The sequence below is a fragment of the Marmota flaviventris genome, chromosome 8, assembly GCF_047511675.1.
Source record: "Marmota flaviventris isolate mMarFla1 chromosome 8, mMarFla1.hap1, whole genome shotgun sequence".
In the NCBI taxonomy this organism is placed as follows: Eukaryota; Metazoa; Chordata; class Mammalia; order Rodentia; family Sciuridae; genus Marmota; species Marmota flaviventris.
In genome coordinates this window covers 65,451,382-65,476,846 of record NC_092505.1, presented here as the reverse complement: position 1 = coordinate 65,476,846, position 25,465 = coordinate 65,451,382, and the positions used below count along the sequence as shown (strand labels likewise).

The following is a 25,465-nucleotide window of genomic DNA, read 5'->3' as shown; positions in this document are numbered from 1 at the left end:
ATTAATACCATTTATATTTAAGAGTATTGTTGAACGGTATGTACTAAATCCTGTCTGTCGTTTTGTTGCCTTTCTAATGTTTCTTTCTTTTCTAATTCTCATTTTCTTATCTACTCTTCTAGTTTGATTTCTTTCCTGTGTTCTCATGGTTGCATTTATTGCAGAATGCCTGTTTTAAAAGAATTTTGCACACACCATCCTCTGAAGGTAGAGAGAGGAATCAAGTTCACATACAGGAACACCTAGGCACCAATCAGTATTTTTCCCCAGATGCTAATAATTGTTTAGTTTTGGAGGGAAAGAAACTCAAGGGGAGGTTTCAGCTGTGGATGGAAAGAAAAGGTCATATACCCAATTAAATGGCCTGATGATTTTCCAACTCCACCAGTGAGCCTTCATTTCTTGCTATCTCTTTTCAATTTTTTCCTGCCATTTTTTCCTGTTTTCAGAGAACTAGTTCTAATTTGATCCTATTGATGAATAATATGCAGTAGAGTGTTAATAATTGGTAATAAGTGAATATATTTTATATATCTTAGGGGCAGTTGCATTTGTAGCCTGTACAAGTTTTATTCCATGAACTCAAGAGATGAGAAAACTATTTCATTTCTTTGGTTTCTTTCCCTCCCCTTCCCCTAAGATGGTATATAAACCTCAGATTCTAAACACCTTGTGTCACATTTTTCTTTGAACTCCTATATACAGACAAAGTAAAAATCAGTCATGTATTGAACATATCTTTTTAAAAATTTATTTATTTGTTTATTTTTATGTGGTGCTGACTATTGAACCCAGTGCCTCACGCATGTTAGGCAAGGGCTCTGCACTGAGCTACAGCGCCAGCCTCTGAAGGTATCTTTTTGCCAGTTTAATTAGCAGGCCTCCAAGACCAAACTTCAGTGGGTAGAATTTTTTTTTTTCTGTCTGATAAGAGTCTTCCTTCCTGAGATCATAGAAAAATCAAACATCAGATCATTCTGGCATCAATACAAAATACAGATCTTGTTTCAAAGGAAATAAGAGAGAGAGAATTCTGAGCCAAATATCAGTGACCAAGGTCTGGGAACACTGATTCAGATGGCCCTGAATAACATACTCCACCATGAAAGAGGTTAAGTGAACATTTAAGGTCACAGGAAAAGAGGAAATCATAAATCAATGCAATTACCGAATACATGGGTCAGGACATTATTTAGGTGGATTCCAGTAATGTGGGGATACCTTTCCTGTGGGTTTCAGATATTATCTCATAGAAGTCTTAGCTTTAGGGTTTGTGGAAGTCAGAGGTCTGCTGAGCTTAGGCATAACTTCCAGTAGTCTTACGTTAAGAGTCATAAGAATGTTAGGTCAAATACAAAGGTCGAAAGTAGCTATTGAAAGGCCTAAGATAGCCCAAGATAATTTTGGCTCTTGACCTGCAGCATTTCATCTCTCCTCAATCACGATGTTGTACTCCGTCAACATTGGTCTTCAGAATCTTTAATGGAGATGTGACTTCTTCAGAGAACTTCAGCTCCACACTGGGTTTGCTGAGATACATCCATTGTCCAAATAGCATTGATCTGGTATCCCCACTATTTTACCTGCTGTGTGACGGCAGAGAAATCATAGCCAAGGCAGAACTCTTTGTGAGGGTCCAAACTCCTCAGTCCTGTCTCCTTCCTTCCTGTCTCCTTGGTCCATGGAGTGAATCCTACCTCTCCTATGCAGATTTCCATTTGCTCCTGTCTCGGGAGGCACCTTCTCAAAGAGTACTCACTTTTCTCCCATCTCTCTGGCATAATACTCCCAAGAAGCACAGCCCCCGAGTCAGAAAAAGACATTGCCTTTCTCATCTACATTAGATAATTTTTGTTTCATGTACCCATAACGCAAACCTCCCCTGAGACAAGGGAGGGGCTCAAAGGGCAAGCTGGCTTTCTGGGGGAAAAAAAGAGGAAAACATATTGCAAGAAGAAAATACGACTATCTCAATAAAAAATACTCAGCAACTACAGTTATATCAGCTATTGCTAGAAGTAGCAAGAAATGGGCCTTTTAAATTGGCTCCTTTCAGGTCATACAATGGGCCCTCTACAGAAAGACTAGGCAGAGTCTGAGGTTAAGTGCATTGGAGACAATCTTGAATTTGCACATGTTGTTCTTGGAGAAACATTTCTCATGCTATCCCAATGCTTGTGAGACTTTTATTTCCTCCAAGCAGAAAATTCACAACTGAGATTCTCACCATAAAAATTACTCACCTGCAATGACCTTGGGATCTCTGAACACAGTGTGCTTGCTTCTTGCTAAGGGTGGAGTAGCCCACCTTCCCTTGAGTTCAGTTTCCCTGCCCACCCTGTGAGACCTGCCTGCCAGGATGTGGTGTTGAATGGACTCTGAGAAGTAAACATTGAGGAGGATGTTTTCCTGCCCCACCCCTGCCCTCTAGGAGATGACAGCAATAATTCTGGGTTGTGAGCCAAAGGCAGGCCCTGTCCTACCTGACTCCTGCCAGATGCCGCTGCCTTAAAAACAGAAATTGTAGCTTTCCCCATTGGGTGGAAGCAGCCCAAGCCCTGGCACTGAGTGGACATCACACTTCCCCCAGGCCAGCACGGACAGACTTGAGAGGAGAAAAGGAGTTAGGGCATGGCTGCTGTTCCCCTCTTTCCTGAACTCCGTGACCTGTGAGATGACCTTCAGAACCAGAAGCTTTTGGTGCTATCTGGGTCCCTTTGACACCTGAACTCTGACATAAGATATCAGAGGGGTTCTGTGGAAACCCCCTACTATTCTCCTGAAAAATGACATACCTGAAAGTGTAGAAGGATATAGATTTGCATAACCTAAGACAGAGAGTCTAAAAAAGGACCAGTTATGTTTCACAAGTATTTGTAACGTTTCACTTTGGTCCAGGCACCAGCAGCCCGAGTTCTTACTCTGGTTTATATCTCTTAGTAGGTCCACTTTACAGACTAGATAAGGTGCAGGGGGGATTAAATAAATGACTATTTCAGGTCCCACAGAGAGTAAATTATATAGTCCAAGATTCTAAGATAATATTTCTATTTCTTTTCACCCATTTTGTAACCTATTCCGATATTTATTTCAACAAAAAGTTACTAGATTTGTTTGTTAGTTTAAGATAAATGCTTCAAGAATACCAAAACTTCCTAACAGCAAGATGGACTGAGTCCCTGTTAGGAAAACTAGGCATATATTTATAAAATTCTAAGTAAATTGGTGTCTCTGAGGAACTCCAATAGAATCACAGTTGGCTAGGGAAATCTAAGCTGATCCTTTATTTATTATCTTGAGAAGAGTTGTTTTCTATTTATAGTCTCCTTGTTCAATTTAAGCATTAGTGTGTATATTGGGTGTGTGTGTGTGTGTGTGTGCAAGTGTTAGATGTGTCCATGGGGTAGACAAATAAGCTTTAATATAGAGCTAGTAAGGCCAAAGAATAAGCACATTGTATACAACAGAACAACTAGAGTGTTCTGTAGCTTTGAAAAACATTGTGGCTAAACAAAATGTTCTGCCAGGGGCAACATGGGTTAGTCCTCTATCATCTCTGTAGGAACAGGTTATATTTTCAGGTTCTATTGGCCTTTATGGTCCAGCCTAATACACTGCGTTCCTGTGTAGCTGAGTTGCCAAACAAGACCAATAGTTCAATTTGGGGAGCTGAGAAAGAAGGAGAGAATTTTCAGTTCCTTTCATAAAGCTATGTCTTTTCCAGAAAAATCTTTTGTCCCCAGCATGTGCCTCCATTTAAAAAAAAAGAGGGCATGTTTTCTTTGAGAAGTTGGAGAATTTTTAAAGCCTATTTTTCAACTGGGTGAGGATTTCACAGAGACTGTGTATTAGTAACAACCATTAATGCAAAGGTACCAGATAGATGTGATCTCATTTAACCTCTAAGGAAGGCTGTGACAAACGAAGCATTTTCACATTTTGAATGCAGACATTAGGGTTCATATATTGTAAATAATTTGCCTAAAAAGTTCCCCTGGAAAGTGATGGAGCTTTTGACCCCAAAGTCTTAACGACTGTATCTTACTTCTTCCTAAGGAGATGGGATGAGGTAGGATAAATTATCCACATAGGATAGATGGAAGTTGGCAACAGGTCACCAAAAACAGCTCTGAGTGGCCACCCTCATGAATTGGAGGATAACTTTAATCTTGATCTTCACTTTGAAGAGAATCCCCCCCTCATAAGCATAGTCAGTAAGTTTTCGAGTTACAACGGGGAACAGTTTTTAAAAAGATAATAAAATTTGGGGCTGGGGTTGTAACTCAGTGATTGAACACTTGCTTAGCATGCACAGGCTCTGGGTTCAACCTCCAGTACTGGAAAAAAATGATAAAGTTAATTACCTTGCAGAAGACATTATTTTTTTCATCTCCTAGAGCAAGGGAAAAAGTCACATAAATTATCATCATCATCATCATCATCATCATCATCACTTGGTGGTGAGGATGAAAACCAGTTACATCCCCAGTCATTTTTATTTTCTATTTTGAAACAGGGTCTCACTAAATTGATGAGACTTTTGCTAAGTTGCTGAGGCTGGCCTTGAACTTGTGATCCTCCTGCCTCAGCCTTTCTTCGATAATCATTGCTGGAATTACAGACATGTACCACTGCACCCAAATATAAATTTATTTCCAAATTATTCACATGCAAAAACTTCTAAAGAGCTGATCACATGAAGATCATTTCATTTTATAGGAAAATCACATGGAAATTCAAATATATCTAAAACAGAGACCTCTACAGAAACTTACTGCAAGTACCAGTAATATTAATGGTTTAAGCCACAGTAGTCTTCATAGAAAGCCTATTTTTAAAATTATTTATTTATTCTAATTTGTTATACAAGATGGCAGAATGCAATTTATTTCATATTACACATATAGAGCACAATTTTTCAAGTCACTGATTATACACAAAATATTTTCACACCATTCATGTCATTATACATGTACTTAGGGTAATGATGTCTAACTCATTCCACTATCATTCCTACTCCCTTGCCCCCTCCCTTTCCCTCCCTCCTCTTTGCCCTATCTGAAGTTCCTCCATTCCTCCCATGCTCCCCCCACCACCACCACCACCATTATGAGTCAGCATCCTCATATCAAAGAAAACATTCAGCATTTGGTTTTGAGGGATTGGCTTGCTTCACTTAGCATTATATTCTCCAACTCCATCCATTTACTTGCAAATACTATGATTTTATTCTCTTTTAATGCTGAGTAATATTCCATTGTGTATATACACCAAAATTTCCCTATCCATTCATCTACTAAAATGTACCTGGGTTGGTTCCACAATTTAGCTATTGTGAATTGTGCTGCTATAAACATTGATGTGGCTGTGTCCCTGTAGAATGCTGTTTTTAAGTCCTTTGGGTATAAACTGAGTGATGAACCCAGCCTGATTCCATTTTAAGGTTGGGAGCCATCTCATTACAAAGTCATGAAAAGTTCATTTCTGTTTTACTATAAATTACTGCGATTTCTAAACTTGTTTGGAATTCCTGCCCATGCTTTGAACTCACCCATGCCTTGCTTTCCCTGACCAGATAATAATCCTCTCTGAAACGTTAGTGGCACCTCATAAATTCTGATGTTGGGATTTGAATTTACTCCCTACCTTGAAATATCATGCCATTTAGATCATTAACCTGCTATCTGCCTTTGTATTATGCTTGTCAAAATCCTGTTATCTGTAAGTTCTCAAGATACACCCCTTTGCAACTTTTTGTGATATAAAACCGTGTCCCTCGAAAGCTGGGGTACTTATCTCTAGCCCGGAATTTCAGGTGAGACTGTTGATGGCCAGCCTTGTGTACACAAATATGAGCATGCTTTAACTTGATTTAAAATTGGAGTCGGTGGTCTTTTCTTTGTGTAGATGTTCAACACCAAGGAGTAGGATAGTTGGGTCAAATGGTGGTTCCATTCCAAGTTTTCCAAGGAATCTCCATATTGCTTTCCAGATTGACTGCTTCAACTTACAGTACCACTAGCAATGTATACTCATTGCCTTTTCCCCCACATCCTCGCCAACAATTATTGTTTGTATTCTTGATAACTGCCCATTCTGACTGGAGTGAGATGAAATCTTAGAGTTGTTTTGATTTGCATTTCTCTAATTATTAGAGATGTTGAACATTTGTTCATATATTTGTTGATTGATTGTATATCCTCTTCTGAGAAATGTCTGTTCAGTTCCTTGGTCCATTTATTGATTGGGTCATTTCTTTTTTTTTTTTGGTGTTAAGTTTTTTTTAGTTCTTTTTATATCCTAGAGATTCGTGCTTTATCTGATGTGCTTGTGGTAAAGATTTGCTCCCATTCTGTAAACTCTCTATTCACCTCACTGATTGTTTCTTTTGCTGAGAAGAAGCTTTTTAGTTTGAATTCATCCCATTTATTGACTCTTGGTTTTAATTCTTGTGCCAAAGGAATTTTATTAAGGAAGTTGGGGCCTAATCCCACATGATGGAGATTTGGGCCTACTTTTTTTTCCATTAGGCACAAGGTCTCTGGTCTAATTCCTTGATCTACTTTGAGTTGAGTTTTGTGCATGGTGAGAGATAGAGGTTTAATTTCATTTTGTTACATGTGGATTTCCAGTTTTCTCAGCACCATTTGTTGAAGAGACTCTCTTTTCTCCAATGTATTTTTTGGGGGGTGCTTTTGTCTAATATAAGATAACTGTAGTTATGTGAGTTAGACTCTGTGTCCTCTATTCTGCTCCATTGGTCTACCAGTCTATTTTTATGCCAATATCCTGCTGGTTTTGTTATTATTGCTCGGTAGTATAGTTTAAGGTCTGGTATAGGAAAGCTTCACTCTTCTTGCTAAGGATAGCTTTGGCTATTCTGGGTCTCTTATTTTTCCAGATGAATTTCATGATTGCTTTTTCTATTTCTATAAGGAATGTCATTGGGATTTTGATTGGGATTGCATTGAATCTGTATAGTGCTTTTGGTAGTATGGTCATTTTAATAATATTAATTCTGCTTATCTAAGAACAAGGTAGATCTTTCCATCTTCTATGGTCTTCTTTAATTTCTAGAAAGCCTATTTTAATGTCCTTTTTTTAAAAAAAATTTAGTTGTAGAAGGACATAATTTTGTTTATTTAGTTTTTTGATGTGGTGCTGGGGATTGAACCCAATGCCTCCTGCATGGTAGGCAAGCTTTCTATCACTGAGCCACAACCCCAGCCCTATTTTAATGTTCTTCATAAGTGAAAATGGTAGTACCAGAAATTGTAAAATTATGATTGCTTTTGTTTATTTAGCATTACCAACAGTCAGGTCAAGATACAAAGAAGATAAACCAGGAGAAGTTATTTGGAAAGTATATACAGACATATATCTATATATCTTTATCTAGATATCTATATACCTACTTATAGACCTCTCTAGAATATATAAAGAATACCCATAAATCAAAAGGAAAACTGGTAATCCAATACATACTTAAAATGAATAGGCAAATGACAGAACAAGAAAAACAGATGGTTTATGAACATATGAAAAGGCACTCAATATCACCAATAATTAAAATAAGCATTTTTGAAATCATGAGATAGTGTTTCAGTTCTTCAGATCAAAAAAAGGTAAAAAAAAATCTAAGAACAGAAAATACATAAATATAAGGCCATTTATATAAAATTTAAAATCTACAATATGTAAAATTATAAAATGTATTTTATAAAGATGCAAATGAACATATGTGGTAGCTGTGAGAAATTTCAACACAATGACTTACTTTAGATGAAAGATAGTGGTGATCTCTAGAACAGAGAGAGTAGATGAAATCAGAGTGGGGCACACAGAAGGCTTTTACTGGATTTGTCAAGTTTTGTTTCTCAAGCCCAGAAGTGAGTCAGGAATTTCTCTTCTACTGTTTACATCTTCTGGTTTTACTTTTTTTAATATATCATATTTTTAAAAAAATACTTATTTTTTTAGTTGTATTTGGAAACAATACCTTTATTTTATTTATTTATTTTTATGTGGTGCTGAGACTCAAACCCAGGGCTTCACACATGGCTAGGTGAGTGCTTTACCACTGAGCCACAATCCCGACCCTATATCATAATTTTTTTTACAATATCCCCAGAGCTCAATGCCATCTGTCGAAATGGGCCAAGCACTCTTGGAATGCATTGCTTTCTTTGGATCTTGGCTGTGAATGAGCTTACATCTCATATAAAAGAAGGAAGATAATTCAGAAGTCCATCATAGACAAATAAGTGCTGCCTGGATTTTCTTGAACAACACTCAGCAAACCACTAGTATAGATTACATGCTCTGCCCTCAACCCAGGAGCCAGTAGGGGAAGGAACAATATTTTTTAAAGCCAGAGATAGATTTAGGTTTGCATTCTGACATAGACACGATTTATTCTCAGTTTCTTCATTATTCAGTGGAACTAAAACAAACCTTCCTCATTGAATTTTTAGAAGAATGAATCAGTTACTTCATTCGAAGTGCCTGATATGCAGTACGTGCTCGTAAATAATGTGGTCATGATCAAGGCAAATCATCAGTCTAGGGGAGCCTCTTTTGATTCTCTTATTCTTTCTTTCTCCCCGTATCTGCCATTTTCAAATTTGCCCTGTAATAAAATATTCTCATTCAAATAGGTTTCCTGAGGCTTATGGTAACATGCACCCAAATTTACTGTTCAGATGATTTTCTAGTTATTTCTGAACTTAGAAATTAAGAGGAAAAAATAAGTGTTCTACTTAGTCACATTTCTTTCTTCCTTAAATGCACTAGTTGAGGTCATGAGACTATTACCTCAGAGTGCTCAGACATTACTAAAACAAATTACTCTGGGTCAGTATAAGGGGAGCCCTAACATTCATTCCAGCTGAGGAGGTGGAGAGGCCCCTTGAGGAGAAATGAAAGAAAGGATCTCTTGTTGGCTCACAGATGCCATTATTTAGAAATGGTTTGTTTTGCTAATATGACCAGATGACTCCAAGCCATATATAAAAACACCCCACGCTGGCCACACTGCTTTGCTTGATGAGTGTCCTATAAAAGGCAGTTAACCTAGACTCAAGGGCATAAGTCTATTTGGGGATAAACTCTTCAAGGATTGCATTGTCTGCTGCCGAGAATGACTCCTAGTGAGTTGCTAACAGGAAGTCACAGGCTTGAATGTTTTACCCCTCCACTTCTTGGTGAGGTGGCATGAGTAAACTGCTTCATTTCTTCACTTTTAAACCAGGGATCATAATAACTTACATAGTTCTGATAAAATTCAAGAGAATATTATGGAAGGATCTGGAATGGAACCAGATGCCTGGTAAGCATTCAAAATATGTTAGGTGACATGTGAACTGACTCAGTAGGTCAACTTGGACTTGTAACTTCAAATTTCAGCTCCTAGTTTCAAGATGGTAGGGATTAAATGGAGTGCAAAGATTGCTAGACTTGCAGTTGAGGAGAAAAACTAAATTGTTCTTACTACTTGCCAGGTGTCTTTGGACAAATTTCTGAACTTTTTGAGTCTGATTTTCTTAATATACAAAATGGGACATAACAATATCTTCCCTCTCTACTTTCAAGATTGTTGAAGGGGACAAGGTTTGTCACTGTGGGTCACCAACTTCACGTTCTGCATTCTTCATGTTTCTAAAATTAACAACTATTGTTTAGCATGCATTTGTGTTTTCTCAAATTACTAACTTCTGATGAAAAGGATAGACTTTTAAAAGTCCAGTGGAAGAATTATAGCTAGGTTCTGGAATTCTGCAATCTGCTCTTTTGCAAAGGCAAACAGTATCTCCATAGCAGAGTACTTGTAACAACAATGATTAAGATAATTATCCACCTCTGGAGAAATACCACCACATTCTCTGACCTTATGCTTTTGACTTCAATAAAATTGAATAATTCCATAATGATTTAAATCCCAGAATTATCTTTACCTAAACAGAGTCTGGATAATAGTTTCTGAACACTTGGGAAATCAAATTTTACCATCAATGGCTGTATTTTGAGGTAAATCAAAGAATAAAGTTTATGAAATCCTGAGTTTATTTAAAGGATTCAAACCAAGTAAATTGGGTGGTATTCTAGCACATGAAGTATATGTGGAAGTTCATATAACCTTGCCTGAAAGAAAATAACTCAAGACCGATTTTAGTTTAATTGAATAGAAAATGTTCAAGCCAATTTATCTTACTCTCTTCAATTTGGAAAAAAAAAAATCTTCTTTAATGTCTAAATAATGCAAGAATGCCATCTTACATACACACACAAAAAAATGTAAATGTTCCAGATAGTGTAAGTCCCTTTTATTACCATTCCCCTTCTCAAAGTTGCAAAAGTTATTATTATTATCAGCTCATGGTGTATCCTTCCAGAACTTTTTTCTTGGCATTTTCACATACATATATATTTTTGTTATTTTGTATGTGTTCAGGCATAAGTAATTTAAACTATTCTATAACTATCTTTTTACTTTACAGTATGCTTTAGTGATAGTTTCATGTCCGTTAAGGGACAGCTAACTCTTTCTTTTTAACAATTGCATAGTACTCCTTGCTATGGATAGACAATCTTGTGTTGAACCACTTCTGCATTAGTCAGCTTTCTGTTGCTGTAATAAAATTCCTAGAATCAACTTAAAAGGACAAAGGGTTTATTTTGGCTCTTGGTCTCAGAGGTTTTGGTCTATGATCCCTTGCCCTGTTGTGGTGGCACAATACATCGTGCCAGCAAGAGCGTGAAGTAGAAGACAATGTTTACTTCATTGTGGCAGGAATCAAACTCAAAGTGGATCAAAGACCTAGGAATAAGACCAGAGACTCTGCTCCTAAAAGAAGAGAAAATAGGCCCAAATATTCCTGATGTTGAATTAGGCCCCAATTTCCTTAACGAGACTCCTAAAGTGAATAAATAAAATCAAGAATCAATAAATGGGATGGATTCAAACTAAAAAACTTTTTCTCAGAAAAAGAAACAATCAATGAGATAAAGAGAGAGTGTACGTTTTAGGAGTAAATTTTTGCCACACACATATTAGATAGAGCACTAATCTCCAGGATATATAAATAATTCAAAAAGCTTAACACCAAAAAAATAAACAACCCAATAAATAAATGAGCTAAAGAGGTGAAGAGACACTTCTCAGAAGAGGATATATAACCAATCAACAAATATATATATAAAAAAGGTTCAACACCTCTAGTAATTAGAGAAATGCAAATCAAAACTACTATAAGATTTCATCTCACATCAGTGAGAATGGCAGTTATCAAGAATACAAGCAAAAATAATTGTTGGTGAGGATGTGGGGGAAAGGCACACTGATACATTGCTGTTGAGACTGCAAATTGGTGCCACCAATCTGGAAGGCAGTATGGAGACTCCTTAGAAAACTTAGAATGGAACCACCATTTGACCCAGTTCTCCCATTCCTCAGTCTATACCCTAAGGACTTAAAATCAGCATACAACAGTGATGCAGCCACATCAATGTTTATAGCAGCTCAATTCACAATAGCTAGACTAAGTAACTAGAGTAGGTGCCCTTCAACAGATAAATGGATAAAGAAAATGTAGTACATATACACAATGGAATATTACTCAGCATTAAAAGAGAATAAAATTATGGCATTTGCAGGTAAATGGATGGAGTTGGAGAATATCATGCTATGGGAAATTATCCAATCCCAAAAAACCAGGAGCCAAATATTTTCTCTGATAAGTGGATGCTAATCCATAGTGGGGCATGGGGAGCACAGGATGAGTGGAGGAACTTTGGGTGGGGCAAAGGTGGGGGAGAGGTCATGGAGTTAGGAAAGATAGTGGAATGGGATGGACATCATTATCCTAGGTACATGTATGATTGCACGAATGATGTGACTCTACTTCATGTACAACCAGAGAAGTGAAAAATTGGGCTTCATATGTGCACAATGAATTGATGAGCTTTTTGCTGCCATGTATAACTGATTAGAACTAAGAAATTTTTTTAATTAAAAAGATGCCTGTATCAGTTCATATTCTCAACAACAGTGTATTGTTGGTGTTCATGGTATTCATTTCTCTATATCTTTACCAACTTGATGTTGAACATTTCAACTTATGTGTTAAACAAAGTATGCTTTTAATTGTATTTCTTTGACTTGTAGTTCTTTGACTTGTAGTTCTACTTAGTACTTTTTCGTTAGTGTATTATTTACTTGTATTTTTCTTCAATAAAATACCTGCTGATACATATTTAATCTTTTGCTTTTTCCTATGTAGATGCTACATTGTATCTCATTAATCTTGCTTTTCATATTTTTAATATCTTGAAAGGGAAGACTTCCATTTGTTTTTTACCTGCAAATTGTAGTATTACAAGTATTTTGCAATTAATTGTAATACTGTTATTTCAAGGAAATGTGTAATCTGACATCACACTTGTAACCAAATGACAGATATTACTCTCCATTTCTCAGAGATGAGGAAATAAAACCACAAAATGTTCAAACTCAGATCTAAGACCCATTATCTTTGGATCCAGACTCTTCTTCTAAACTAATATTTTGCAGTTTATATCCAGGTACCACAGAAGCCTAGGACCTCAGAAGGAAAGCAATTTAGGTAAGCATTATCTAAATTTCATTTCACAGTTTAGCAAACTAAGGCATGGGAAAGCTTAGTATCTGAAACCTGGTGTTAAAACTCAGATCTTTAGGTTTTCAGCTGGGATGTCTTCCATTAAAAAATGTGGGTTTCTAAACTGCCAGTATTTCACAAACAAATTCTGGTGTTTCCCCCTATCGATCTCCTGAAAGAAGAAAAGAATTTAGAACCATTGTCAAACCTTCAATTTTTTCATTTTCTTATTAATGCATTGAAAGGAAATCTGTTAAATTTAAATTCAAACTCAGAAGTATTTTATATATTTATATTCTATCTATGGCAAAAGAAAAAGGAAATGAAAACATCTGGGACTAGAATAATATATTCTGTATATCTACTGTCCACTATCTAAGTGTCTCAAAAATATCATGGATGGTATTATGGTTTGGATCTAAATAATCCCCAAAGGCCTAAATGCTAGAGGTGTTCTGTGGTGTTCTTGGGAGGTGATGGACTACTTAAGAGGTGAGACCTAGGAGAAGGAAGTTAGATCATTGGGGGTGTTTCCTTGAAGGGGATATTGGGACCCTAACCCTTCCTCTCTTATTATTCGTTTATTTGTTGCTTTCTGTTGCCATGAGATACTGTGCCACCACAGGCCCAAAGCAATAGGACAAGGGACGATGGACCAAAACCTCTTGAGATCGTGAGCCAAAATAAACCTTTGTTCCTTTTAAGTTGATTCTAGGTATTTTGTCACAGCAACATAAAACTGATCAGCACAAATGCTGTTATGTCTAAAAGCAAGGATGGGCACACATGTTTGGAATCAGCAGTCATAACTATCCTGAGGCTTCCTCAGCAACAGGAGGGGATTCAAGCTTTCCCTTTAATTGTGATCTTTCATTCCCTCATTTTCTACAGTCAAAACTAGGAAACACATGAACACCGGATTTCAGCAATCATCTTTTTCCCATTGCTAGTACTTTTATTTGCCAAGACAAAAGGATAAGAATGGTTTAACCTGCATCACTAACTTCAGAAGAGTTGTAGCTATCCCTGGAAAGGCAGAGATAGGAGGCTGTCCTTGCCCAGATTAAAAACTCAAAATCTTCTGGATTTTGAGCAAGAATGAAAATAAACCAGCGCTTGAAGTTCTAAGAAACTTTGGGTGCATGATCTCAGATCTCGGTAGGGTAAGTTACACAGCAGGACAGAAAGAGTCCACCGAAGGGTCATGAGCCACATAGTTTTACTGAATGCTTTCTGATTATTCCTGGATCCCTGATTTGGCCACCTCACAGCCTGCATTTATAGTCCACAGGCAAATTCTTTAAGCTTCTGGTTGCATTTTCCATTTCAGTTTGTTATAAATAATAGGTCAGAACACATGTCCTTAATAGCCTCAGATCTAAAACATATGTGTGTGCAGTGAGACCACAGAGGTAGAGCAACAAAACCTGCAGCCAATTTTATTTTTAGCAGAGGCTTTAAATGTCTGCTCAACACATTTATCTGAAAAGTAATTATTGTTCATCCAATATGTCATGTTGTCAAGAGACATACCCATGAAGAAGGCCAAGTTCCTGCCCTCCAGGAGCATGGAATCTCATTCCTTGTTCACGCAGAAAGAGTGCCAGTTTATAGAACCTGAGGTTCAAACAAGGTAACAGAAGTCGAGTGGAGACGAAGAGAAGCTCACTATCAGTCCATCTCCAGCTAAAGAGAAGTCTTCACCAATTTCCTTTGGACTCTTTGGGTAGGGACTGCAGAATAGCTATAGGGTTGCTGCACATGGTGGCAACCCTGGTCTAATTTATAAAGCTGCTCCTTTGTTTCCATGATACTCGAGTTCTGTGTACCCTTTCCTGGCTCTAGAGCAGAAACTTAGATACAAAACCCATTTTTTTCAAGCCAGCCTACCTTCCTCTCTTGGTGAGGAATCCACTCAGACATTCTTCCTTTGAACTTCACTTCTTTCTTCACTGATTTTGCATTTACTTCTCTGCTCCTTCTGGAGATTTCTGGTCCCAGAACAATTCCACTTTGTCTTCCTTTTCCCCTTTCCAACTTCTTAGAAGAAGATCTAGGAGGTTACAGGACTGTGGGAAAACTCTGAGTTAGGAGCTCAACTCTACTTGTTGGCCTTTGGAGCTTCAACTTTCTTTCTCTGTGTTTTTTATCTTTTTAAAATTTTTTCTTTTAAATTTGTTCATTTTAGATATGTGTGACAATAGAGTATATTTTGACATACTATACATACATGGAGTATAACAGTCTAATTAGGATCTTATTCTGGCAGTTGTACATGATGGGGAGTTTCCCTGATCATATATTCATATATGAAAATAGGAAAGTTATGTCCAATTCATTCTACTGTCTTTCTATTCTTATTTCCCCTCCCTTCCCATCATTCCCCCTTGTTTAATCCAAAGAACTTCTGTTCTTCTCTCCACCTCCCTTATTATGTGTTAGCATCCACATAGCAGAGAGAACATTTGGCCTTTAGTTTTGGGGAATTGACTTATTTCACTTAGCATGACCGTCTCCAGTTCCATCCATTTACCAGCAAATGCCATATTTTTATTCAGTGTATTGCTTTATGGCTGAGTAATATTCCATTGTGTATATATACCACACTTTCTTTTTCCAATTCATTGGCAATTATTAAGAATACAGATAACAATAAATGTTGGCAAGGATGTGAGGAAAAGTTTCACTCATAAATTGCTGGTAGGAATACAAATTGTTGTAACTACTATGGAAAGCAGTATAGAGATTCCTTAGAAAACTTGGAATGGAACCACCATTTGACCCAGTTATCCCACTCCTTGGTTTTATACCCGAAGGACTTAATATCAGCATACTACAGTGACATAGCCACATCAATGTTTATAGCAGCTCAATTCACAATAGCTAAGCTATGGAAACAAACTAGGTACCTTTCAACAGATGAATAGAGCTTCAGTTTTCTTAATTGTAAAATATATTTAAAAAAACAGTACTAACTATCTACCTCAAAAGACTAATGAAACAATTAAGTTTGTGAAGCAAGTGCCTCTTTATAAGTGTTGGCTCCTGTCTCCTTTACCTAATTAAACTCTAAATTCCCCCTTTAGGTTGTAGACTATACCACTCTGGTCTGAGGTCACTATTATTATTATTATTTTAAACATTTATTTTTTAGTTTTTCAAGTGGACACAATATCTTTATTTTACATTTATGTGGTGTGGAGGATCGAACTCAGTGCCTCAAGCATGCCAGGCTAGCACTCTACCACTAAGCCACAACCCCAGCCCCACCTTTATTATTTTTTAAAAAGCTTCCTTGGCTCTAATCCCTGTACATCTCCCTGAACTAGCTCTCTCTGTCCTGTGAACACTGTCTTTGGCTGGTTCACCCAGTTTTGTCTCCCAAGGCTCCTCAGGTTTCCCCACTGGTTCCCCCACCACGGTGTTGCTGTAAATTCCATATCATAGCCTGTCTTCTCAGGGTATCCTCATTGCAATATGTTGATTAATTGATGCTTTCTAGGTGGGCACAGGGGGAGCCCTGATGGCACTGTGGTGTGAATATTGCCACAATGGCCTACTTCAAGCTACCAACAGTCTAATAATCAATTCACAAATTATCTGAATAATGAGTAACAAATCTCACAAGCTACCAAGAGCAGGCTCCAGCACATGACTGATGTCATTCCAGTTGAATACTCTTTCTCTTTGTTCAAGAGATCTTCTCAGACTCTGCAACCACCATGAAGTTTCATAGGAACTTCTACTATGCCCTGCTTCCAGCATTAGGGACACCTCTAGTTTAGAACCTGTTCATAGTGATGAAATGATTGGCATGCCCTTAAACTCAATAAATTTCTGAGCACTTTCTGGACTAGATATTAAGTCCACTTTCCTCCTTAGATCAAAACTCATTTTCTCTGCCCCTGAGAAGTTGATGATTGGTAAGTATTTTCTGTCTTTCTTCTCTCCTTTCTTTATTACTCTCTTAAATGCTGTGTTACTTATTTAAAACCAAAGAGACATACTATAGACTATTTGTCCCCTACAAATTCATATTGAAATCCTAACCCCTGATATGATAGTATTAGGAGGTGATCTTTGGTTAGGTGATCAGGTCACAAGGGAAGAGCTCCTTATTCCTGGCACCAGGGATTGAACCCAGAGCCACATCCATAGTCCCATACCCATATTTTTTTGAGACAGTGTATTGCTAAACTGCAGAAAGTTACCTTGAACTTGTGATCCTCCTGCTTCATCCTTCTGAGTCATTGGGATTATAGGCATGTGCCACCATGCTCAGTTCAAAGTCCCTTCTTTAAAAAAAAATTATTTTTTTATTCTAATTTGTGATACATGATAGCAGAATGCATTTCAATTCATAGTACACATATAGAGCACAATTTTTCATTTCTCTGGTCGTACACAAAGTAGCATCACACCATTTGCATCTCCATACATGTACTTAGGCCCTTCTTAAAGAGATTACCGAAAACTCCCTTGTCCTCAAGTTAGAAATACATTTCCTTTGCTAATAATACCTAGTTTCTGGTACTCTGTTATGGCTGCCTACATGGACTAAGATAAACATATATACAAAAAATTTTCACTTGGGACCCAAGAAGGAAAATTTTGTCTAAATTGTAATTTCTTCTGATCTCATGAGAGCAATAGGATTAGAAAGACAGAGCCAAACTCATGAGAGTTGAACAAAAAAAGGCTAAGACTTGTCCTAAAGCTTGACAAAAACAATGGTCTTTATCGTTCCCAATCTGGGTCCAAAACCTCATGACTGCTCATAATTCTAAGCAAAAAGAAACTAATATTTTAAAATAATTTAAAACTTTCTGATCAGCCAAATAAAAAGCTTCAAGAAGAGCAAATCCCCTTAATTTTCTAGATTTTCAATTTTATTTTATTCTGACAAGTTTGAAAGAGAAATGGGAAGTATATTTCAATAAAGAAATTCCAAATTGGCTTCAATTGAAAAAAATTCTTGAATCTGTTTGATAGGCTTTGAATTGTTTCTGGATTTTGTTTAATCATTCTAACTTAATGGAGTCAGCAAAACTTTTGGCCTTCAAATCGAGTAATAATGATATCCTCATTGCAAAAAAAAAAAACCAAATATGTCTAAATATCTCAGAGTCAGATGGAGAATGGATCTTTTTGACTTTCCATTCTGATTAAGAAATTAAATAGATAATTCACAAGTTTCTATTTGCCTTGCAACCTGGTGCCCATGTCCCACCATCATCCTTTCCTACACTGACTAGGAATTGACTGTGTGACCAACAGACTGTGGTGTAGAAAAGTCATAAAAGATATTGCAGCTTCTGCTTTGTTCACTCTTGGATTACTAACAGCTTCCACATCATGAGAACACTCAGCCCTACAAAGAGGTCTACGTGGCAAGGCACAGAAGCTTCCTGCCAACACCAGATGGACTGTCAGCAAGTGAGTGAGCCATCTTCAAACTGGATGCCCAAACCCATATCAAGCCTGCAGAGAACTGCAGCCCCAGCTGACACCTCCACTCAACCTCATGAGAGTTCCAAGAACCCTCTATTTTAGCTTCCTGAAATTCTTGACCCATATAAACTGTGTGAAAGAATAAGTGTTTATTTTTGTTTTAAACTGCTACTTTTGGGGGGTAAATTGCTATGCAGCAATACAAAACTAATATAATCAGTTAGAGATTTAAAAGCTAATATTCCGAGAACCAGTGTTTAAAAACCTCTCGTGGTCAGTAAGAGTTAAAAGGCTGCATTTTTTCTTAAAATTTTTAAAGCTGTAGATGGACAAAATGCCTTTATTTTATTTGTATATGGTGTTAAGGATCGAATCCAGTGCTTTGCTCATGCTAGGCAAGCACTCTGCCACTGAGCTACGGCCCCAGCCCTAAAAGGCTGCATTTTAATCCCTGTGATAGACATTATTGGGTTTTGGTGACTCCTTGGCCTTTGAGCACCCTTCCTCTGTGAATTCTGTACCTCCTGGATTCTGGTAAGAGATAATGCATTTCCTAGATAATGCATTAGACCTAGCAAATGCAAGGTGCCAGACACTTACTTACTTTGGCAATGTCAGCAAGAAGCTTCTGTTCCTTCCCATGCAGACCTCTGGTAGCTGGGGTTTGAACAAGGGACCCAGGCATGACTCATCAGGTGCACTTGTCCACTTAAGATCTTATATCACGAGCTAGCAGATGCAAATATGCAGGCAATGAGAGCTGGTGAAGTGTCTGACATCTGTTGGCCAAATGGCAACATTGTAAGCTATGGCATCTTGTGGTCTAGAGGTTATGACATTGGTGCCCTTCTTTACTAGATGGCTTTGTTCCTGCCCATTTCCCAGTACTAGCTTTCCAGGGTCAGAGATTCTATGAGCTACCTAGTAAATTTATTTTTTGCTTAAATATGTATCTGATATATACACACTACATCGTGGTAGTTATAATGGAAGACATGAAGGAAGAATCAGATATGTAAAATATCTGCTGTCAACAGGAACTACTTAGGAGAGAAGATTATCTCATTCTGGTTGATTGACTCTGTCTTCAAAAGTACAATGTAATGGACAGGGAGAAACTGAGTCACCTTAGGGAAGGATAAAGTAAAAGGACACAATTTCTAAAATAAATGATTATAGGTATACATCAGTGCACCAGGGGTTTGGGATTCTCAAACACTAGTGGTTTGTTTTAAAAAAAAAAAAAAAAGCTTTCAGTCTAAGTTCTTCTTCTCTAGACTTGTATTTAAATGTTCATTAACTTACTAAAATAACTTCTAACCTGTCATGAACAACAAGAAACAGAGGTATCAAGAAATGCAAAATAAAATTAATTCCAAAGCCATTCTAGTTAAAGCAAAAACACCAAGAACATGAAACTTAATATGTATACAATTTAACATGTTTGAAGTTGAAACCAGCTAAAATGTATGAGATAGTCATAAATTTCAGATTTTATGCTGTTTTCTCAAGTAATTAAAAAGGCATATGCATGACAGTACTTGGATTTAATGGTTCATCTTTCCTACCATGTGTCTTTCATTAATTCTTGAGTTACAAACTCTCATAAATTCTAGTATTTTTAAACTGCTAAACAAATCTGTAAGCAGGACAGAAAAAAATGATCTTCATGAATAAAAAACAAAAGTACAGAATCACAGCTTCCTGTAGGTCATATCTGGTCGGCTACCCTGCAGCCTTATTTGGATCTGCCCTTAGTCAGTCTTAGCGAACCCTAGAACTTTTGCCTTACCTTCTGCCAAGAAAGTACATTAGGTTGTTTTACTTTCTACTTTTTGGGAAAATGCATTTTTTAATTACATGGATATATTCTCGGTGCAAAACTCAAATATTGAAGCTCAAGCCTCTCTTCACCATCACCCATCATCAAGCTTGCAATCTTCCAGATGATTTTCCAGGTACACATTGAATGATAGTACAGGTGAAAAGCTCAGCTTCTTACTCTTGTATGCAAGAAAAATCATGGCATTTCGAGGACTTGTTTGAGCAACATGAAAAAAAAAAAAAGTATTCCCAGTTGTCAGCTCCTTCTCTCCTTGTTTTCACCCTGTGTATCTAAATTTGGTGGTCATCAGAGAAGTACCTGGTTGGTCCTGTGTGCCATCTATGCCATAGGCATTAGGGAGGAAACCCTTGTTCCCCTTTGCCCACCTCTTTGGATCTAGAGACTGCTCTTGCCACATCATCATTGAAAGAAGTAAGAATCAGTCTTCTACTTTAGTGTTCGCTAAAGAGAATGCCCCAGTGCCATCCGGGTTCTTTTGACAATGCTCCCTCTGGGGCCTTTTACTTTGTGGGTTCTGCCTGGAAGAAATAGTCCCCCATCCCCAAAGGAGTCCAGACTCTCATCACTTGTTCCACATGCCCAAATCCTCTCAGTTCAAGGTAGTTTTGCTTTGTTTATTAGGGTGCATTGGTATTAAGATAGGAAAGAAGCTCAAAATTCTCTCTGTTCCTTTAAAAACCAATATTAGGAAGAGATTTATAGGTGACCTCCCTACCTCCTGTCCATTTACATCTTTCTGCTGGGTATGGCCATGTTAGAAATAGGAGGGTGTCAGGAGACAATGGAATCATTAGATATTATTTTATAAGTTACTTTTTTTTCTTGTTTGTGCCTTGAAAATCTTTCCGTGTTGTTACATATAGCTCCACATTGTATAGTCCATAAAAATTTATTGTGCCTCTATTGTGTGCTAGAAAATACACACCAAGGGCTGCACCCATGGCACAGGAAAAACAGGTTGAGTCTGCCTCCATCTGTCTTAAATTTTAGAGATGGTGAAAGATAATAGTCAAATAAGCATGAGAATGACTAACGCCAGAACATGAAGGAATGGGTGCTAAGAAGAAAGAAAGTGGGTGAAGGGATGCAGGCAGGGTGGTACATTAGATGTCAGGAGTGCCTCTCTGCTAAGACAGTGTCAGTGCTGTGCAACGTTGCACCCCCCCGAAAATGGATGGTGAGGTGTGGGCCCATTTTTTGCTACTATAAACCGTGTGGTAAAATGTACTTTCTTGTGCACATGAGCAATGGTACTTTGAGTAGATACTGAAAGGAGGAATCATGAGGTCTTACTTGCCAACAGCTCTCTGAAATGGCTGCATTATCTTACACTCCCTTTAGAAACCACTTGTCCCCCAGGTCTCTTTTAACAGTTGATACTACAAAATTATTATTTTTACCACTGTGATATGTAAAATATATATATATATATATATATATATATATATATATATATATATATATATATATATATTTGGTTTTCTTTTTAATTGGCCTTTTCCTGATTACTAGTTTGAATATCATTTCAAGTTTATTTGATAGATAGATGAGGAGTACTGGGGATAGAACCCAGGGTGTTTTACCACTGAGCTATATCCCCTTTTTATTTATTTGTTTGTTTGTTTATTAATTTTGAGACAAGTTACTGAAGGTCTGGCCAACTTGCTGAGGCTGGCCTCAAACTTGGCTCCCTTCTGACTGAGTCTCCTGAGTCACTGGGATTACAGACATGTGCCACTGTTCCCTCCTATTTATTGGATATTTTTATTTTCTATCTTATGAAATGGCTATTCATATCTTTTGCCAATGTTTCCAAGGGATTTTTATTTTGTATTTTTCTTTTGATTTGTTGGAGTTAACAGAGTCAAGGTAATAATATTTTGTCTTATATATATTGCAAATATTTCCTCCCTTTCTGTCTTTCATGGGTAGAATTCCATCTATTCACATAGTCAAAAGTATCCACATATCCCTTTGTGGGTCATATATTTTTCAATATTTTTTTTGGAGGAAAGTTTAAGTTCAATTTCAAAAATTCAGTGCATATATATATATATATATATATATACACACACACACACACACACACACATACACACACACTATGCTAAGCAAAAAAGATATATATATATAATACATATAATATACATATATATTGTGCTAAGCAAGAAAATATAAAAATAAATGCCCTGTGGCATCTGTTCTCATGGATTTTACAATTTAGTGTTGGAGACAAATATTCACAAATACCTATAAAAATCAAGGATATTTCCACAAAATACTATTTTAAGAAGTTCTATGGTGGGGCCATGCCTCACTTAGAACAAGGCATCTGGAAAGATTTTATGGATACTGTTACACTGAAGAGAAGGCAGGGGTAGCAACAAAGGCAGGAATACCACAAACCAAAGCAGAAAATTAAACAAGAAAGGACTAGAGATAAATTTCCAGGAAACTTGGATAATAGGTGTGTGGATCGAAATAAGAGGATCATAGAGGAAGACAGAACACAAAAGTAGGGTATAGCTGTCTCAATCTTTTACCCATAAATAAGAAACATGGGAATAAATTCACTTCCTAGTCTCCTTGAGAAGCAGTCATTAAAGAAAAGAACACTACTGACTATGAGGAATTAAGTAAAAATTTGGAGAGATCATGTAAACCTAGATAGCCTCACCCTGACATGTGATGACAGCTGAAGATGGATTGTCCCACAGTCCATCCAGCGTCTACGTGTGCATTGCTCGGGGATCAGCTGATTTTTGCCTCTCCAGAGCTCTTGCCCAAGAACAGCTGTGGTTTGCAAGTTTTACCATCCTGTAGAGGTGTGAATTAAATAATTTATGCTCTATGACTTCACAGTTTTCTGGGGAGACTGCCAAAGAAAGCATGTTTGGGGTAGAAATCAGAGAGGGGGTAAAAAAAGCAAAATTGAAATAAATTTTAAAACCCAGGCCCAATTTTTTTAAGAATAAGTTTTCCTATCCGATCCTCCCTAAGTTCCACCTGCAGGATGCAATGGCTGTCATGGGTTACTGTGGACAGCAACAGGCCGTCTTGAGCTACATTTGATAGGCAGCTGGAGAGTACTGGGATGTGTGCTTTAGTGGAAAATGTTACATACAGCTGATCTCCTTCGCCTCCACCGAAATGGCGGCCTTCCTCTGCACATTTTATGTAGCTGTGGGGAGAATGACAAAAGACAGATGCTTCTTGCTGGAATGATAGTTGTTTAATCATTCTTTCTAGTCCCAAGACATTTACTGTAGCTTCTTGGAGCTGACATCTTGGGCTGCTCCTTGGTTTTCAATGTCTTGTAAATTATGTTGCAATTTTCCATTACAAGGAATATGGGGAAAGTCTGTGGCAGAGTTTTTTCAAAGGTGTCATGTTGTGGATGGTGTTGTCTGGGGCCAAAAGCCTTAAAACTGGGAATGCAGGAATTTTTGGTAAATAAACTGTAAGTTCTTGAAGGGGGACACAAAATATATAACCTCATCTCCTCCTGACTCCCACCCAGCCTCCCTCAGAACTGCAGAAGCATTCATGTCAACTGAAAGGCTTCACAGCCACACACCAGGTTAGTCTTCCCAATAGCGTGGCCTGCCACATGGTACCCACAAAGGAGGAAACCCACTTCCTTTCTAGGTTCTGTGGTCCCCACTGAATGCCCGCCTGCTGCATGGCAGACTAGATGCCCCTCAGAATCAGAGTAAAACTCGTCTTAGTCACAGACCACCCTCCTCAGTAGGTTTCTTGCTCTGTTTTCAGAAAGATAGCATGAAAGAGAAACTGCAAAGTCATGATGTCCTCAAGTGTTTTCATCAGGTTACAGGGTAGCAGTAAATGATTGGCTTCTCATGTACATCCTTGTTTTCCCAGGGGGATCCCATTCTTACCAACAGGTGAATCGAAACAGCAATTTAGAAAGTGATTTTTTTTTCTTTTTCCTAAAAGTCAGAACACTGAATTGAATTTCATTAAGTCCTATTGTTTTAGCATATCTGGTTACATTTGTTTTTTGTTTATTTGTTTGTTTTTAATATGAACCTGTGAATATTTTTTCTCTTCCTCTAGTTAAAAAGTTGCAAATTATCTTGCTTTGCTCTATAGCCTCCCTCTACTGTGCAAAGAAGCTCATTTCTTTTCTCCCTGGTGATGATTGTGTCTCTGAAGAGCTCTCTTCAATATGAGGGAGCTTTGGAATAGAGAAGGCACACTAGAAATGGAATCCAGTGTCTATGGTACCCATGGGCTCTCTGTTTCTTACATAGGAGAAAAGAATACATACACACACACACACACACACACACACACATACACACACACACACTCATGTGTACAGGAGGTACATTTGGCAGCAGGTAGGCTAAATAATAAGATCTTGTCTTCCTAGACCACTTTCCACAAGGACGTTTATAAATATATAAAGATTATCTTCAAAATGCTCTCTTCAGCTACACTAAGAGCTAGTATTATTTTCCTATTTCATGAGGCAAAACCAGAATTAGGAGAAACGACTCAGCTCTGCCAGCTTCACCCAGATCAGAAAGCGAGTCCCACCCTTCTGAGACTCAGCGACATTATCCATCAGACCCAAGCCTCTCCCAGCCTCTCCGGCTCTCCTCTGTGTACAGACCAATGTTCTTGGCTCCTCATTTGATCTTAAAGTCAGTGTTGGGTGAATCAGTCAGAAGATTTGGACATTCTGTTCAGGGAACATTATAAATTCATCAAGATTTGCTGGATCTGCAAAACTCTCCTGGCATTCTTAGTAGAATAACTGTCCTCTGTCCCCACATGACTTCATGAAATGTAAGATTTTTATGAGATGATAGTTTCCCCATCGCCTGGAGAGATAAGCACCCTGACGTATGTCTCTGCTGCCCATGAGGTTTTCTCTTCTGGCAGTCTTTCTTGCCTGTCCTGATCCACCAAGGCATCGTATAAAACTCAATTTGACTATTACCATCTCCTTCACTGAGGCTTCACACCCACTCTCCACTTCTACCTTCTTAGCAATGCCCCAAATTTATTCAGGTCTCCACTCACATCTCTCCCACCAAGATATGTGTCTGGTGAAAATTGTTGATCTTAGCCCTAGCTCCACAAAAGATCAATCAACATAAGCATAGTATCTGTTTCTTAACTGTCCTGTGGCCTTGACCATCAAAGGAGAGAAGAAGCACATGGGGGTTCTTGGTTTTCACTAGGAAGACAGAATCCAAGAAAGAGAGGGACATTCCTCTTCCTCTGAAGTGCCATTGTCTGTCTGTTGCCATATGATGGCTGCCTGCCTCCCTTGGGGCACTAAGAAAAATAGGCCTCTTTCTAAGACCCAGTAGCCACTGAATTCTGAGAGTCTCAGTTTCCTCTTTTGAAAAATGAGGAAGTTGACCTAATTTATCTGTAGCTTCCTTCCAGTTTTAGAATACCAAATATGCTTCTCAAAGATGCTGGGGAGGGCCTAGGAAGTGCAGAAGGCCAACTAATTTTATCCATAGCTCTAACAATCTGGAGTCATTAACACTTA

At 37.8% G+C, this 25,465-nt stretch overlaps 1 long non-coding RNA gene across 1 annotated transcript; it reads right to left on the bottom strand.

The window, feature by feature from the left end:
• Positions 1-737: 737 nt before the first annotated feature.
• LOC114093333 (uncharacterized) lies at positions 738-2,492 on the bottom strand. Its single transcript, XR_003582878.2, has 3 exons — positions 2,244-2,492; positions 1,416-1,586; positions 738-943 (listed from the first exon to the last, which is right to left on the bottom strand). It is a non-coding gene; the product is annotated as an uncharacterized lncRNA (long non-coding RNA).
• Positions 2,493-25,465: the final 22,973 nt, after the last annotated feature.